The sequence below is a fragment of the Peromyscus eremicus genome, chromosome 16_21 (assembly GCF_949786415.1).
Source record: "Peromyscus eremicus chromosome 16_21, PerEre_H2_v1, whole genome shotgun sequence".
Lineage (NCBI taxonomy): Eukaryota > Metazoa > Chordata > Mammalia > Rodentia > Cricetidae > Peromyscus > Peromyscus eremicus.
In genome coordinates, this window is record NC_081432.1 from 1,210,244 (window position 1) to 1,227,103 (window position 16,860).

The 16,860-nt window shown below is 43.7% G+C and overlaps 1 pseudogene; it reads right to left on the reverse strand.

The window, feature by feature from the left end:
• Positions 1 to 9,981: 9,981 nt before the first annotated feature.
• On the reverse strand, positions 9,982 to 13,823 carry LOC131893761 (patr class I histocompatibility antigen, A-126 alpha chain-like; annotated as a pseudogene).
• Positions 13,824 to 16,860: the final 3,037 nt, after the last annotated feature.

Sequence of the window (16,860 nt, forward strand, 5' to 3'; positions counted from 1 at the left end):
CGCTTCCAGCGTCCACACATTTGCTGTCAATATTTAGGCAAAAGGCCTAGCCAACATCCAGGGTCCTATGGCTGAGAATGCACTGTCAGTATTCAGGCAAAATTCTTAGCTAGTGCAGGGTCTTACGGCCATGCATAGTTATGTAATCTATGTGCATGCATTGCATGGCTGCACAAGACTTTGCACACATGCACTCAGACCCCCTTATAAGCAGACTCTGCCTGCTCCTTGCTCTCTCTCTGCCACCTCCACTTCAGAGGCTACCTCCACTAACCCCTTCTCTCTTCACATCCCCATAATAAACTCTTAAAATGGATTTTGTTGTATCTTATGTTATTCTCACTGACAATAAATATAACAACCACACTGGGCTCACGGGAGATGTTTAATTTGGTACTTCACTGGGTTCATTCAGGTGTTACTTGTGCTCTGGAACTTAAAATATCACTTAAGCCTCCATAGTTTGCTGCATCCATGTCCATAGAAGAATCATGTTCATTGATTACATTTTGTGTTATTAAATTTTATTTTAGAAATTAGAATATTATTCACCAAGTTCATCATTGGGCATAATTTTTTTTGTTTTGTTTTTTCAAGACAGGGTTTCTCTGTGTAGCTTTGGAGCCTGTCCTGGAACTTGCTCTGTAGACCAGGCTGGCCTCAAACTCACAGAGATCTGGCTGCCTCTGCCTCCTGAGGGCTGGGATTAAAGGTGTGCGCCACCACCACCCGGCTTAGTGGGCATAAATTTAAATGAATCTTTTACTTATATGATGGGTAGAGAATGATTGTAGGGTGGTCCTTATTTACTTTACCACTGTCTTCTTCAGGATGAGGCTGATTGGCTTCATTAAGAAACTCCAATGGGAGTGACAGAGACCAGAAGTGTTATGGGAAAATTAACTTACTAGAAGAGGAGTCTCCAAGGCCTGCTTCCCCATCAGTTCTAGCTCTGGGCCTTGGTAACCTGGGAACAGTGTCTAGGGACAAGTTGCTTACCCTGATACCTATAATTTTCTTGTTCACAATATCTTTTTGGTCCTAGCCCAGATGCTTATCTGGCTGACAGAATCAAGGAAGCAAAGGAAACCAAAGATCTATGCCTATCACTGAAGTGTCCAGCTCTGGTTCCTAAATGGGGTTCCCATGGCCTCACTGTTATGTCATGGTTCTTTCCTGGCCAACTCAGTCCATAGCAATAAGCCTTGGCTTCCTGGTGATCTTATCTCACAGGAGTCTGAGGGAGGCTAGGGAATTAGGATGGGAGTTGGCTGCTGTGTCAGAGGTCATATAGTCCATGTCCTCAGAGAACATAGAGTAGAAGAGGCAGGAGTTGAGGAGGATAATGTGCTACTGACGGAACTCTGATGATTCCCACCTCAGACACCAGCACAATATCTCCACATGACACCAGGTTGATCCCTCTACAGACCCCTAAGCCTAGGTATACTTTGGGCACCCACGGGGGACCTTCTAAATAACATCACATTACCCACCTTGAGAGTACAATTGGCCACCATTTCATATCTCTGATACTTAGGATGTAAGTGTCTGTCCTCTATCCTTTGTTGGCTCTTATGCAGATGTGGCCTCCCTTTGCCATCTCTGTGCCCACACAGATGTCATTCCTTAGTTCTGACAGAGTTTGGGTCTGTGGCATGGGGGAGTTCCCATGGTTATGTACTTGTAGCTTGGCAGTGTGGGAGATGGGAATCAGCTGGCGTGCTGGATGAAGTTCAGGCTGGACAGGATGTCTCACATACACACATGAGAAAGAAGGTCTTCACCATATCCACAAGCAATCTGCCTTTCCTTCTCTAGGCTCCACTTTTAGGAGGTGTGCTTCTCAGATTCACTCCTCAGTAGGTGTTTTAGAATCTGCCAAGTGCCTGCCTTGTTGCAGGCCATGGGATCCAGCAAAGAAAGGCATGCAAAAATCACTGCCTTGAAATGGAAGGATGGCTTGGCTGTTAAACGTGCTTACAGCTCTTGTAGTGGACCTGAGTTCATTTGAAAAACTCCTCAAATGCCCCCTCAAAGCCTCCTGTTATTACAGCTATTTGGGATTTGATGTCATCTTTTAGATTCTATGGGTACCTCCAATTGCTTGGCATGTACTACACACACACACACACACACACACACACACACACACACACACACACACTGTATATGTAAAAAAAAAAAACATAAAAATAGTGCCCTCTCTGAAAATAAATTTCAGGGTAGTTGTGAAGTTGTTTTATATGCCTTAAATTAATTTCTATTAGTGTATTTTTCTATTAGTGTGACAAATCTCCATGACCAAAAGCAAGGTAAGGAAGAAAGAGTTTCTTTCATCTAACAAACCCTAGGTCATATTCTATCACTGAGGAAGTGTGCTGTGGGATGGTCTGTATGTCAAGTGTGTTGCTGATTGGTCAATAAATAAATCACTGATTGGCCAGTGGCCAGGCAGGAAGTATAGGCGGGACAAGGAGGAGAATAAAGCTGGGAAGTGGAAGGCTGAGAAAGAGACACTGCCAGCCACCGCCATGACAAGCAGCATGTGAAGATGCCGGTAAGCCACAAGCCATGTGGCAAGGTATAGATTAATGGAAATGGATTAATTTAAGCTGTAAGAACAGTTAGCAAGAAGCCTGCCATGGCCACACAGTTTGTAACCAATATAAGTCTCTGTGTTTACTTGGTTGGGTCTGAGCGGCTGTGGGACTGGCAGGTGAGAGAGATTTGCCCTGACTGTGGGCCAGGCAGGAAAACTCTAGTTACAATGGCCTAAACTTCTGAAACAGTAAACTGCCACTTCAATCAAATGTTTTCCCTTGTAAGAGTTGCCATGGTCATGGTGTCTCTTCACAACAATAGAAACCCTAAGGTATCAAGTGTGCCAGTTTTTGCACAGAGGCCAAACTTCAGTAATAAAATCTGAGTCCATGGAGGAAGGGAGGAAGGGATGGAAGATAAAACTCCACTGGAGGGGTATCTATAAGCACTAAGAGGAAGCTGAGAGAGCAATAGGTGGTCCAGACAGGCTCAGGCTTAGAGAAGGTGCAGGAGGCAATGGGTTAGGGGTGGGGAGCTGGGTGGGAGAGCTCCAGAGAGTGAGGCTGAGGTTGAGGAAGAGGGTTAGGTTGAGGAGATGCCTGGGGAGGGGCTGCATCCTCTATATTGAAGTTGAAAAGTGTGGGAGCAGAGGGCTCTGGGTTCCAGTCAGTTTCTGGAGGGAGTGGGGAAATGTCCTTAGTTCCCTGCGCAAAGGGAGTAGAGGTGGGTAAGTGTGGTGAGAAGAATTTCAATATGGGCTTCCCCAAGTAGACTGAGAAACTTGTCAGAGAGGAAAATGTAGCACATCACAGAGGAAAGGCATCCCTTGTCCTTATGATTGTAGACCACTGGGAAAGAGGAAGTTTCTGACACATGGCTGTAGCTTTTGTAGTAAAAGTAAACAAAGCAGAGTTCTTACCCAGTAGAAGGGGAGAGACAGGTGGTTAGAGCAGCTGCATTGGGAGAGGCTTTTGGGAAAGGGAGAGTTCCAATTGAGGGAGAAGGGCACGTGTCTCACTGAGGAGAAAGTTGCCCATGTGGTGAGTGCCCCAAAGGCATAGTAGACTCCAGGAGTCGGCAAGAAAACACTTACTGAGTAGGCAAGGAGAGATGGATGGTTAGATAAGGTGGAGGGAGGAAGCAGCTGAAGAAGCAGACTTTAGGATCAAATTCGTCAGGAGGCAAAAGCCAGGAGAAAGAAATGATCCCTACAAACCTTAGGAGAGTCAGCAAAGCAGCTTCGTTTGTAGCAGCCTAGTTCCTTGGGAGAGAACTCATTTATGGCACTCACATTGTTTTGGCACCAGATGAATGAAGAAGAAGAAGAAGAAGAAGAAGAAGAAGAAGAAGAAGAAGAAGAAGAAGAAGAAGAAGAAGAAGAAGAAGGAGAAGAAGAAGAAATAAAGGGAGGACATGAATGCTCCTAGGTATGGTGGAGCAGAAAAAATTTTTATCAATAAAAGGGTGAGCATAGCCAGAGATAGGAACATACTGGAGAGTCCAGAGTGGGCATGACCAGACATGACCTTCCACGTGAGGAGAGGGTATGGGAGGGAGGGAGGGGCTAGAGTAGTTGCAGACCAAGAGGAGAAACCTGGACCAAGAGACTGGCCAAGAGAGTAGACAAAAAAAGACCAGGTAACCAAAATGGTTAGATTATATAGAGAAGGGCAACTGGGGGAGGAAAGACCAGCAAAGTACCTGAGCTGGAGAAGTTTAAGACAAGGAGCAGGGTATGCCAGCCAGGAAACTCCTGTAAGACGAGGGACTGAGGGATGATGGGAGAACCTGGCAGCCAGGACTGTTTGGATATGTTAAATGGGCACTTTAACAATATGTCCAAGGCAGGAGTCCTAACAGGCTTTCTCAGCCTGTACTCACATATAATCCAGGAGCAGCTTCACAGCTGCTGCTCCATGCAACTCCAAGTTGGACGCCCTCACATCAATCATTAATCAAGAAAACCCATTACAGACTTGCCTAGATGTAATCTGATGGAGGCATTATCTCAAATGAGGTTCCTTTTCCCAGATAAAACTAACCTGTCAAATTAACAAAACTAAAACAAAAGTCAGGACATGATTTGAAAAATAATATCCCCTATAGGCTCAAGTGTTTGTTCACTTGTCCCCATTGGCGGTGCACTTAGGGGAAGACACATCCTGATCAGAGACTAGCTGGAGGAATACTTCATATCCTGCACATCTTCCCTCACAGCTCACTACTCACAGCTCACCTTCACAGTGAAGCCATGCTAAGCACTCTAGTAAAACAGTCACCTTGTGCACCCACAGTGTTGATCACCTGTCAACTACCACTTGCCTCCTTCTATATGAACACCGTCCTTTGTGACTCTGCAGAGAGTCTTCTCTCTTCGTTCCACACAACACGTAAACTCAAGGTTGGTTTGCACTTTGAGACTGTTTGTAGTTCTCTGTTGGTTTCTACATGGAAACATTTCCTATTTTTATATTAATAGCCCTCAACAAATGTCAGTTAGATTTGGGAATCATACAGTGTTGCATGAATCTTAAAGAGTCTTATTAATATAACAGACCTGGAACCAGGTATTGGGTGAATGCTGGAAGATCAGAGAAGCAGAACAAGCCACAGCTACCTCACCTCGCCAGTTCCTCAGCTGGTCTTATTTCCTCAGACTGGAAGCCTCTGAGTCCTCATCCAGAATGAATCTCAGCTGAAATGTGTTGCTCAAAGCCTAAAAGCTTAACCAGCTAAAAGCTTCTAGTTTCTGGTCTTCGTGCCTTATATATCTTTCTGCTTTCTGCCATCACTCCCTGGGATTAAAGGCTCACTCTCTGGGATTAAAGGCATGTGTCACCGTGCCTGACTGTTTCCAATGTGGCCTTGAACTCACAGAGATCCAGAGGGATTTCTGCCTCTGGAAATCTAGGATTAAAGGTGTGAGTGCCACCATTTTCTGGCCTCTGTATCTAGAGGCTGTTCTGTTCTTTGACCCCAGATAAGTTTATTAGGGTGCACAATACCACCACAATACAGAGCCCAGCTCTCCACTGTGTTAACAGGGACAGACCTGTTGAGTTAAGGCAAAAACTCAGATTATGGGATGGTGAATTCCAGCCAGTCTAAGCTATGTCTCCTCTATGCAGAGGCTCTTTTCTTGAACTCTGGAGTTACACAGATGATTCTAGGTCAAATGTGTAGATCCAGGAGTAGCAATTGAGGGTGTTGGATGCAGGGTTCCCTTCTGCTTTAAAAGTGGAGTCTGAGTCAGTACTGGTCTCTTTTCACTTTATGACCCTGATCTGGTTAGGCTGCAAGGCTTCTCTAAGAATTATCAATACAAGGAGAGGGGGTTATTTGGGTAATAGAAAGATAAATCCCTGGAAACTAGGAATCACTACAGCCTGTCTCCTCACTCTAATCCAGATCTTTGACTTGGTATCCCCAGAGTAGTGCCTGGGGACACTTTGCTCTGACCTTGGTCATAGCATTCTTCTAAATCCTAGCCCAGGGGGCAGTATGTCAGCAATTCTAGAGTATTTTGATTTCAATATATCTCCACACACTTTAACTTTGTATGGATCTAAAAAACAAACATGCCTATGTGGATTATATAAGTATATGCTGACTGTCTTAGGAACTGAGATTTTGAGACCCTAACTTCATTGAAGATAATGTAAAATAACTGCAACCTGGGATCAGAAGTTGTACTTGAGGATCAATGCACATTTCTTCCTATCAGAGGGTCATGCAGGGCTTGGGAATTCTGATTCTCATGATTGTCATTAGAACAGCGGTATAGTATGAATCTTAACAGGTCTTATTAATAAAACAAACCTGGGGCCAGGTATTGGGGTGAATGCTGGAAGATCAGAGAAGCAGAACAAGCCACAGCTACCTCACCTCGCCAATTCCTCAGGTGATCCTGTTTCCTCAGACTGGATGCCTCTCAGCTGAACTGTGCTCAAAAGCCTAAAAGCTTAACCAGGCAGAAGCTTCTAGTTTCTGGTCTTCACACCTTATATACCTTTCTGCTTTCTGCCATCACTTCCTGGGATTAAAGGCGTAAGTCACCATGGCTGTTTCCAGTGTGGCTTTAAACTCACAGAGATCCAAATGGATCTCTGCCTCCCAAGTGATAGGATTAAAGGCGTGTATGCCACCATTTTCTGGCCTCTATATCTAGTGACTGTTCTGTTCTCTGATCCCAGATAAGTTTATTAAGGTACACAATATCCACCACACAGTGGATCCTCAGAGACCTCTCTCCAGTTCTACTAGCAGAACTGGGATCTCAGACACTTTGGGAAATTTCAGGCATGGCCCTGGGAGACCCTCATCTACTCCCCATGTGTAAAATCCTTCTGCTTAATTCACCGCATCTGAGGCTTTATCCCAGGAGTCACTTCCTTGCTTGAGGGACCTGTGTTCCAAGTAGCATTCCAGAGGACAGGCCTGGAGAATTTGTTGATGAAATACCACATGAAGAGTGAGTCTGTGGGCAGTATGAGGTGAGCCCCCATGACCCTCCAGCAGGTTACTCCCTGAAAGAAGATACATTGGCCAGAAGGTTAGGATGGCATGGATGCTGAATGGGATCAGAGGACAGAGAAGAGAGATATGTAAGCTCTGTACACAGATGGAAACAAGATTACTAGGACACCTTTACAGAGATCAGGGGGTATGGGGAAGCTGAGCTTACATGTCCTCTCTTGGATAGAAGATTGCAGCCATGCCCTGTTGTTGAAGGACTTCAGGGTTTGCTGGGAAATGTGCTCCTTGCCTGAGGCAGGTAGTCAGTTCTACAGACACACTTGCAGGAAGATCCCCATCACATGCTTCAGAAACCTGACTCCTTTGCCTTGTTCCTCTCTTTAGGGGATCTTCTCCTAGTACTGCTTAACAAGGGTTGGAGAATCTGTCATATGCATTACCTCTGGGATCCAGAAAAGCACACAAGAAAAAATGCTCAACTGTGCTTTAGGACCCAAATGCAGTCTGTCCTATAAACATTCTATGGGAACTGGAGAAGAATCTCTGTCCCCCAGGCGTTGCACAGAGTGTCTATACTGTCAATAAGGTTAGTTTTACAAAGAATACTATTGATTTCATCTACACCATTCCTCTTCCTCTTTCCTCTGTGACCCTCTCTGTAGACAGGTGTTAACACAAGATTCCCTTACTTCATTTTGAAGGATTTCCAGTTTCACTGAAAGTGATTGAATGCTCTGAAATCCTATGCTTATGCTTCAGTAACTACTATGAGATTCTCTAGAGATTTAAGCAGTTCATCCTCAGATATTGCCCAATATATATATTCCACATAACTTTCCTTACATCAGTCTACTTCCTGTCTGAAATTAAAATACTTAGTTGAGATTTTTGTAGAATGGGCATAAGCATAGTACAACTTTGTCCATCCTTATAATATTTACTTTTTTAATTCATTCATTTATTTATTAGATTTTAATGACTTTCTGCTGTGGAATGTCTTTCTGTATGCTGTGAATATGTGTTTCTCTGATTGGTTGATAAATAAAGCTATATTGGCCTATGGCAAGGCAGCTTAGGGCAGACTGGAAATCCAAGCAGATATATGGAGAGAAGAAAGGAGAGAGGAGAGAGATGCCAGCCAGCTGCCCAAGGAGAAATAAGATGCCAGCAGACTGGTAACACCACAGCCACGTGGCAATATATAGATTAATAGAAAAGGGTTGAGTTAAGTTATAAGAGCTAGCTAACAAGAAACCTGACCCATAGGTCATACAATTTATAAATAATATTAAGCCTCTGACTGATTGTTTTATAAGTGGCTGTGGGACCAAGGGGCTAGGTGGGATCTGAGAAAACATCTGGCTACAATTTCCTTTGGAGACAGGGTCACAGTACGTAGCTCAGGTTGATTTTGAACTTGCATACCTCCTGTTGGCAGAGCCTCCTCCTTTTGGTGTTACTGACATATTGTAGCCCTTTGTCTGTTAGAAACCAGGCTTGGACTCTAACAAACTTGGTGAGAATACCACAGACATCCATGCTTGGACAATGACAGAAACACTCCATACCTGTGTCAGTGAATGTCAATAACAGAAGACATTGACACCAGATGCAATCACAGAACTGAGAACTAATGCAATCCCTGTACTACCATTAATCTAAACATCAACTGATGGAATATCAGATTCAGACCTGAACAGGCTGACGGTCAACATGAAAGAACAGCACAGACACTGGACAGACCCTACAAATGCCTGAGATCTTTTGATCACATGTCCAGTTGAACAGGTTTATTGAAAGAACAGGGATTAGGAGCTAGCAAGATGACACAGGAGGAAAGGGACTGTGTGAGAGCCCAGGATGGAAGGATCAACAATCGTGGAGACACAGGGATCACTTGTCTCTTCACAGCCTTTACTGTCATGAGAGACAATGGAGTTAACACAGCACACACAATTCTCTAAGAGATTTTACTCATCTTAAGTTCACTAATTAAATACCCACTCTGAAAGAAGTTGCATAATCATAAAAATGCTTACTATCAAGAAAGATTCATTAAGTTGTAACTCAGTGAAAACTAAAGTTCAGTCAGGGGTGGAGGTTTGCCAGCCCAGCCTCTGTTGGAGCAGCAATGATGACTGGGGAAAGAATGATGATCAGTGTGTGGATGGGACTTACTGCTGCTCAGGGCAGGGCTGAACTCATCGCCTGTTCACACTGTGCTGTAAAAGGAAAGATTAAGAAAGAATTTCAGATCAATGTCTTAAATAGTGATATACTGAACAGCTGATCACACAATCACACTGTCCCATTACCAGGAATACCCATGCCAGAGGGTAATATCCTCTGACCTCGCCCTGTCCCATACCAATTCCTTTAGGATATCACTTTTTAAAATTGTAACAGAAGGCTGGACATCATAGAAATTTTACCTCCCAGTAAAAGTGATACAAGAGCAGATCAAAGCCTCTGAAGATAGAACTAAATGAGGAAGTGTGGGCTGGCTGAGAACCTCCATGGGCTCTGGTATATACTGCCACAGGTGTCTCAGAGATGAGCCCACAGTATAACAACTGGCAAGCATGAACATAGCTACCTCATCATTTACTTCTGGGATTAATCCCTTTTATTAGAGGTCATGGAGGGAGCAGGATCTAGAAAGCCTGGAGGAATCTCCTGGTTCTTATCTCAGCAGTTTCCAGAACAGTGACTGCAGATCCAGAGAAAGATGAGAAAACATGATAGTACATCATACATGAGGAGGACTAACTGGACTCGTGGATATGTGTTCTAAGTAGGAATCTTTCCATCTGACCTCTGAGAGCTGAGGATCAGGTCTCTGCCACCTCTATCATTACAGTGATGAATCTGTGCATTATTTCCTTTATGCCTCACAATAGAGTCAATGTCAGCACATCAGCACAAGACTGAATAAGCAACTGTGTGGAGGAATCTTTGCTCTCATGTGGCAGGGCACACTCTCAGCTGGACTTGATATTCCCATGGAGACTTGAACTCATACCCTGCCCTTTCCTTACCTTTAGTCCTCCTCTTCCATATCAGAAAAGTCACCACAGCTCCCATAAGCACAGCTCCAAGAACCAGGCCAGTAACAATTGTTATGATGGGGACAGAGGGCTGAGAAGGCTCTGACAGAGAATGGAAGGAACAGTTAGGCCTCTTACCTCCAGCTATCATTTGTGACCCTAGTCCAGTTTGGCCAAAGGACACACACTCATTGTAACAAGCTCAGTGATCACACTTAAAACTTACCCCATCTCCCGGTAATGGGCTCAGGCAGGCCCTTGTGGTACACATGACAAGTGTATATCTGCTCCTCCTAGGAAGGCACCACCACAGCTGCCCACTTCTGGAAGCTTCCATCTCCTGCAGGTCTGGTCTCTATCACATCCATATCCATAGTCTGATTGCTCCCATCTCTCTGCCAGGTTACATTGATTTTAGCATGATAGAATTTCATGGCCCAGCAACTTAGAGTGATATTCCTGTCAGTTCTGACCTTATGAGTCACATGTATTTTGGGGGTGTTGGAAGGGAATAAATTGGAAAATTCATGCTTTTTCATTCTTCCTGAAGATCCATCAATGTGCATGCAACCTTATTTTGAATGAACAGGACAAAAGGACAAATGCTAGGAGGACAAAAGCAGACCCCACACACCGGCCAAATCTCAGAATAAAAATGAGGTAATCTATTCCTTGGAAAGACTCAGAATCAGCATCAGCCAGCACAGAGCAGGAGACTTCTGTGAATACGGACTTCTGGTTTTGACTGAATGGTAACTGAGACTCGGCGACACTGGACTCAGACCTCCAAAGTACATGGACAGTGAACAGGCATGACTGAGATCATGGTTCACAAGGCAAATGGAAGGGAAATGCTGTTTAATTGACAGACTAATCTATCCTGAGGGAAGGCTTAGTCCTATCACAGCCCCTCTCTCTTATTGAATTAGGAAACCCATGACACTCTACTCCTTTGATTTAAAACTGACTTAGTATTCAGCTTCTCCCTGCTGAGGAGGAATCCTCAGGGGACAGGGCCTCCAGTCTCAGAGCAGATGTGGCAGTTTCTTTCCTTACCTGTTCTCAGAAAAACCTCCTTCCCATGCTGGAACATTGGGAGGAGAATCTGCACACATTTACACTCCAGTAATTTCTTCACGTATTTTGCAAAATCTGACTTCTTCCACTCTTTGCTCAGGTAAGTAGCAGCCTTGCCAACTGTCAGCCAAATGCTCCTGTTCACAGCCAGCATAAGGACATCATTGGGTCGAAGAATAATTGAAATTTTCCATCTCTGTAGTATCCTCCAGGCAGTACATCACAGAACATCAGGATCTTGAGTGTATGATATCCTGTCCAAGACCCAAATCTCAGCCATGCAATTTGTCCCCATACACTGCTTTTAGGGTCCAAAGTCCCAGAACTAGGTCAAGCCAGGGTAACAGTGCCCTAGAGATTCCTCTTCTAGGAGTTCATATTTCCATGTATGGCTGGGGGAGCATAGGGTAGCATCAGACATGCAGAAGGAGAGAGACTTCCTCTGCCTAAGTTGTCCCTTCCTGCTCACTCCAAGGGCTGTGAGGTCAGATGTGGCTCAGGTTTCAGCACTTGTCTAGAGGCTTGGTGCTGTGTCCAGGTGTAGAGGGGTCTCTAGGAATTGCTGGAGGAAGGTATCCAGGCCTGAGCTGGATAGAATGTCTCACATACATGGGAGTGAAGATCTCTACCACATGAACAAGAAACCTGCCTTTTATTGTCTAGGCTCCTCTTTTAGGAGGTCTGCTTCTTAGATTTACACCTAGGTAATGCTGGAGAAACTACCAAGTGCCTGACCCTGTCCCAGGCCCTGGAATCCAGCAATGAGTAGTATCATTGCCCTGAGATTGGAAGTGTGGCTTAGTTTTTAAAAATGCTAACTGCTTTTACAGTGGACCTGAATTCATTCCAAACATCAACAAAGTGTTACTCACAAACTCTTGGAACTCCAGCTACATGGGATTTGATGTCCTCTCCTAGATTCAATATGCACCTCCAATCTATTGGCATGTACTATACACACACACAAACATACACATTAGAAAAACCTAAAACTAAACCATAAACAAATGCCCTCTGTCAAAAACAAGTTTGGGTAGCTGTGAAGTTGTCATACAAGCCCAGTGGCAGTTTGTTAGTCTGCTTTTCAATTGCTGTGACAAATATCCATGAAGAAAATCAACTTGAGGAAAAAAGAATTTTCTTCATGTGACAAATCCCAGGTCACATTCCATCATTGAAGTAGTTAGAGCAGGAACTCAAGGGAGGAACTTGAAACTGGAACTTAAATAAAATCCTTGGAGAATGCTGCTTATTGGCTTGATCAGACTCCATTGGACACAATCCAGGACAAAATTACCAGCGCTTTACAGCATGAAGAGGGAGTTAGGCCCTTCTACATGAAACATTAATCAAGAAAATGTCCTACAGATTTGACTGCAGGCAATCTGATGGAAGCAATTTATCAACAGGGGTTCCTCCTTCCAGATCATTTAGCTTGGGTCAAATAAACAAAACTAAATGGAAGTAGGGACATAGCTCTAATGATAATATCCCCTGTAGAGTCAACTGTTTGCTCACTTGGTCACTACTGATGGTGCTCTTGGAAAATTTTGAAGCTTCCTGAACTAGAGCCTAGCTGGACAAATCCTTCATATCCTGAAAATCTTCTCTCACAGCTCACAGTTCACCTTCACAGTAAGGCTATTGCTAAGCACTCAATAAAACACTCACCGGACCTGTCCCACGACCATATGGTGCATCACCTATAGCCTACCACTTGTCTCCTCCTATATGAACACTGTCTTTTGTGACTCTGGAGAGTGTCTTCTTTCCTTTTTTTACACAACATATGCAAACTGAAGTCAACTTGCAGTCTAAGACTGTTTGTAGTTTTCCAATGGTTTCTACATGGAAACATTTCCTATTTTTCAGTGATAACCCTCAACAAATGTCAGTCATATTCCAAGATCACTGCAGAGTCCAATTTTCCACTGGGAAAGTGCAGTTGAGTTAAGGCAGAAATGCAGATTATGGGATGGTGAACACCAGCCAGTCTGAGCCCTTGGTCCTCTGTGCAGAGGCTCTTTCACTCTCAAACTCTGAACTCACATACATGGTTTTGGGTCAAAGATACAGACCCAGGAGTAGAAGTTGAAAAGTATGAGGTCAGGGGATCCCTTCTGCTTTATAAGTGGAGTCTGAATCAGTACTGGTCTCTCTTCATTTTAGGACCCTGATCTGTTTTAGGCTGGTGGGATTCTCTAAGAATAACCAGTAGAAGAGAGAAAAAAAAATGGTTAGTCATGTAAAGAAAAGAAGAACTCTTGGAAAACGTGAATCCCTACAACCCAACTCCTTACTCTCACCCAGCTCTTTGTCTTGGTGTCACTGCAGCAGTGTCTGGGGACAACTTGATTCACCCTGATCCATGTCCTGGCCTTGGTCAAAATGTTCTTCTGAGTCCCAACACTGGGAGCAATATATCAGCTATTCTAGAGCATTTTGATCTCAATATGTCTACACACGTTTAGATATTATGTGAAACTAAATGTTAAACATGCCTACATGGCTTATATCAATCTATACTGACTGTCTTAGGAACTGAGTGTTTGAGACACTTACTTTATTGAAGATAATGTCAAATAATAGCAACCTGGTGTCAGAAGTTGTACTTGGGGATCAATGCACATTTGTACCTCTCATTGGGGACATGCAGGGCTTGAGAACTCTTATTTTCATGATTGTCCTTAGGAGACAATCATGTCAGAGACACCACTCCAGTTCTACTAACAGAAATAAGATCTCAGACACTTTGGGAATTTGTGGCCATTGCTCTAGGTAACTCTCTTTTCCTACTCCCTGTCTTCAGAACCAATGTGCTCCATTCACTGCATTGGAGGCTTTATTTCAGGAGTCATTTCTTTGTCAGAATGGTTTGTGTTCCAAGTAGCACCCCTGAGGCCAGGCCTGGATGATTTGCTGCTGGTGCAGTGTGAGGTCAACCCCTAACTCTCCTCTAGTTAGGACCCTGGTACAAGGTATATTAGCCAGGATGTTTGGGTACTATGGATGCTAAAGGAATCAGCAGGATAGAGAAGAGAGAGATGTAATCTCTGCACACAGATAGAAATGAGATGACTAAGACACTGATACTTAGAATGCAGAATATGGGGAAGACGAGCACTTATGTCCTCTCTTGGACAGAGGATTGCTGCCATGCCCTGTTGTTGAAGGACTATGGAGTTTGCTATGAAATGTGTTCCTTGCCTGAGGCAGGTAGTCTGTTCCACAGACACACATGCAGGAAGATTCCCATCACATGCTTCAGAAACCTGACTTTCCTGCCCTGGTCCCCTCTTTAGGGGCTCTGCTCCTAGTATTGCTTAACAAGACTTAGAGAATCTGCCATGTGCATTTCCTCTGGGATCCAGAGAAGCACACAAGAGACAATGCTCAACTGTGCCTTGGGACCACAAACACACTCTCTCTTGATTAATGCTCTATTGGAACTGGAGCAGAATCTCTGCCCCCCAGGTATTGTAAAAACGGATCTAGACTCTCAATTAATTTAGTTTTATAGAGAATACTATTGATTTTATCTACACCTTTCCTTTTGATCTCTCCTCTCTGACCCTCTCTGTAGACAGGTTTTAACATAGGATTCTTTATTTCATTTTGAAGAATTTCCATTTTCATTTAAATCCTATGTGTATGCTTTAAGTAACTACTATAAAATCCTCAAGAGATTTAAGCAGTTCATTCTCAGATATTGCCCAATTTATATATTCCACATAACTTTCTTTACAACAACCTACTTCCTGTCTGAAATTCAAATACTTAGTTGAGATTTCTGTAGAATGGCATTAACATAGTCCGTCTTTGCCCATCCCTTATAATATTACTTTTTTTTTTTTTTTTTTTTTTGAGCTGAGGATCGAATCCAGGGCCTTGTGCTTGCTAGGCAAGCGCTCTACCACTGAGCTAAATCCCCAACCCAATATTACTTTTTTAATTCATTCATTATTTATTAGATTTTCATGACTTCCTTTGGAGACAGGGCCTCTGTGTATAACCCAGGTTGATCTTGAAGAGTCAAAAAATTCTCTTGTCAGAGCTCCTCCTGCTGGTATTACTGACATATTACAGCCCCTAGGCCTGTCAGAAACCAGGTTTGGACTCTAACTAATTTGGTGAGAATACCACAGACATAATTTGGACAATGACAAAACACTCCCTACTTGTGTCAGTGAATGTCAATAACAGAAGACAATGACACCAGACTCAAACACAGAACTGAGAACAAATGTAATTCCTTTAGAACCATGAACCTAAACATCTCTTAACGGAATAACCTACTCAAGCCTGAACAGGCTGACTGCCATCATGAAAGAACACAGCACAGACACTGGACAGACCCTACAAATGCCTGAGATCTTTTGTTCACGTGTCCTGGTGAACAGGTTTATTGAAAGAACAGGGATGAGGAGCTAGCAAGATGACACGGGGGGGGGGGGGGGGGGGCTGTGTGAGAGCCCAGGGTGGAAGGATCAACAATTGTGCACACACCAGCCTCACGTGTCTCCACACAGCCTTCAACTGTCACTACAGACAATGGAGTTAGCACAGCACACATGATTCACTAAGGATCGGAGACTTTATTTTATCTATCAGGTTTTACGCATCTTTAATTTAGCAAATCAAATACCCTCTCTGAAGGAAACACAACCATAAAAATGCTTAATTTCAAGAAAGATGAATGAAGTTGTAGCTCAGTGGAAACTAAAGTTCAGTCAGGGGTGGAGGTTTGCCAGCCCAGCCTCTGTTGGAGCAGCAATGATGACTGGGGAAGGAATTATGATCAGTGTGTGGATGGGACTTATTGCTGCTCAGGCAGGGCTGAACTCATCGCCTGTTCACACTGTGCTCACAGGAGACAGACACATAGTCACAGCCTCTTGCAGGAAGAGAAGTCATCATTTTTGGAGGCCACAGTAGGAAAAAGAAAACAGAATAAATCCTGTTAGGCTCAGTCCAGCTGTCTTATTCTGTAGAAAAAAAAGAACAAGGAAGAAACTCAGATCATTGTCTTAATTAGTGATATACTGAACAACTCATCACACACTCAAACTGTCCCAATCCCAACAGTGCCCAAGCCCCAAAGTTCTATCCTATGACCTCTCCCTGTCTCACATCAGGCCCTTTAGGGTGTCATATTTTAAAGCTGAAACAGAAGCCTGGACTTCATAGAAACTTTACCTCCCAGTGGAAAGTGATACAAGAGCAGATCAAAGCCTCTGAAGATGACACTAAACAAGGAAGTAGTGGCTGGCTGAGAATCTCCATGGCTCCTGTATATACTGCCAATAGTGTCTCAGGGAAGAGTCCCTAGTACAATGACTGGCAAATCTGAACAAGGCTGCTTCACCATTTACCCTTGGAAATAATCCCTTTTTTAGAGGTCATGGAAGCAACAGGATTAGGAGGCCTAGAGGGATCTCCTGGTCCTTATCAGAGAAGTTTCTAGAACTGTGAATGTAGATCCAGAGAACATTGGGGAAACCTAATAGTAGATTGAACATGAATAGGACTAATTGGACTCCTGGTGATATGTTCTAAGTAGGGACCTTTACATCTGACCTCTGAGGACTGAGGATCAGGACTCTGCCACCTCTATCATTACAGTGATGAATCTGTTCATTATTTCCTTCACAGCAGAGTTAATGTCAACACATCAGCACAAGGCTGAATAAGCAACTGTGTGGATGAAACTTTGCTC